The sequence below is a fragment of the Aotus nancymaae genome, unplaced genomic scaffold, assembly GCF_030222135.1.
Source record: "Aotus nancymaae isolate 86718 unplaced genomic scaffold, 86718_ANA_hifiasm-v0.15.2.pri h1tg000016l, whole genome shotgun sequence".
NCBI lineage: Eukaryota > Metazoa > Chordata > Mammalia > Primates > Aotidae > Aotus > Aotus nancymaae.
Window position 1 is genome coordinate 38889199 of NW_026988428.1, and position 2045 is coordinate 38891243.

Genomic DNA, 2045 nt, shown 5'->3' on the forward strand with positions numbered 1-2045 from the left:
AGACTTCCTATGGTTCTAAATTATAATATGGTGATGGAATAGGCAGTATTTTAATTCCTACTAGAGACCATAGGGAATATATCCACTGCACAGCTTAATTATATTTGTCTCAAGAGGACTATTAAAAAATACGATGAGAGTTTAATGTGCAAGCTGGTTTTCAGTTTTTAAACACATTTCCAGAGATACCTATTGCTGTTAGTTATATCACCTGTTTCAATGCATAAAATGAAAAGTTTCTAATTGGAACCCGTCATACAATTGAAATTATTATTAAACTCTATGGATGTTTGCCATATTAAATCTTTTTTAAGCTCCTGAAATGGACAGTGACTAATTAGGTCTTTGTAATATTGGTAGGCACAGTGCAGGGAGCATAGTAGCCTCCATTAACCCCATAGATAGCATTCACTTTATTCATTATTTATAATTCAATTTAGCAGCATTAAAAAAAAATAGGCATGGGAAGAAAAGCTCAAATTTCCAATGGAATTAATTAAAATAATTTGTCAAAAACATTAAAAAATGTGTTTTTCTTCTACTGTCTTCAAGAAATGAAAGTATTGTTCATTCTGAATTATCCCCATTGCTTCAATCCGAACACATTTTCTTTGCACTGTCAGGTTAATACGGTAATTCATTGCGACAGAGTAAGGTGAGTAAAAGTAGAGGTTACAAAGTAAGTTTTGACACTAATGTGTTAGGTAAGACTTATATTTGTCTCCCACAATTCCCATGCCAAACCAAAAGACCAGAGTTTTAGACATTGTCTCTCTTTTCTAACAAAACATGTATGCTCTTTTTGTACCTCACATGCTGCCTCAGAGATGAAAGCCATGTGTGTTGGGGAGTGCTCTTCTGTCAGTGTGGAGATACTGCCACAATGAATGTACTACATTGAGAATGTTTATGTTGGTGCAAAATTAATTGCGGGTTTTTGCCATTACTTTGCACCAACCTAATAATTAAGAAAACACATTACATTTGATGGTATAGCATCCCTGAAATATTGCAGCAAAAGATCACATCATGCATAAACAGTGATATTTTGCCAAATCTCCCCAGAAGGGTCTGGGAGTAGGAATAAGTACATAGCTATATTTCTTTGATGTGTTTTTGCAACAAAATACAGAACAAAACCAGCTGCTAATTTCTCCACATCAATTCCCACCTGGACTCTGTGTTGTGTTTATTTCTCAATATGATTCTGAAATTAGAGGAAAATATTTTTTGAAAAATGAGGTTGCATGATTGGATGTGGAGTATTTAAGTGAGAAAAGTAAAATGTCCTCTCCTGCTGCCTCAGATCTGCTTTTGTCCTAAGTGGGTGAAAGGAAACAACGTTTGGTGAGACAATGGCCAGATTAGTATATGCACTGCCAGCAATAACAACCACATATTTAGCAATACATTTAGCAATATGTTGTTGTTATACAAATATAATTTAGCAGTTAAGGAAATGGGCTTTGGAGGCAGAATGCTTAAATATTTACCCTTATTCTCAACCTTATAACTGTGATTTAGGGCAATAAAAAATCTTTTAAAAATTTTATTTATTTATACTTTAAGTTCTGGAGTACATGTGCAGATCATGCAGGTTTGTTACATAGGTATACATGTGCCATGGTAGTGGTCTGCTGCATCAATGGCCCCATCATCTACATTAGGTAATTCTCCTAATGCTATCCCTCCCCATTCCCCCCACCCCCTGCTATTCCTTCCTTAGCCCCCCATTCCCCAGGCCCCAGTATGTGATGTTCCCCTCTCTGTGTCTGTGTGTTCTCATTGTTCAGCACCCACTAATGAGTGAGAACATGTGGTGTTTGGTTTTCTGTTTTTGTGTCAGTTTGCTGAGAATGATGGTTTCCAGTTTCATCCACGTCCCTGCAAAGGACATGAATTCATCTTTTTTTATGGCTGCATAGTATTCCATGGTGTATATGTGCCACATTTTCTTTGTTTAGTCTATCATTGATGGGCATTTAGGTTGGTTCCAAGTCTTTGCTATTGTGAACAGTGCTGCAATAAACATATATGTGCACGCG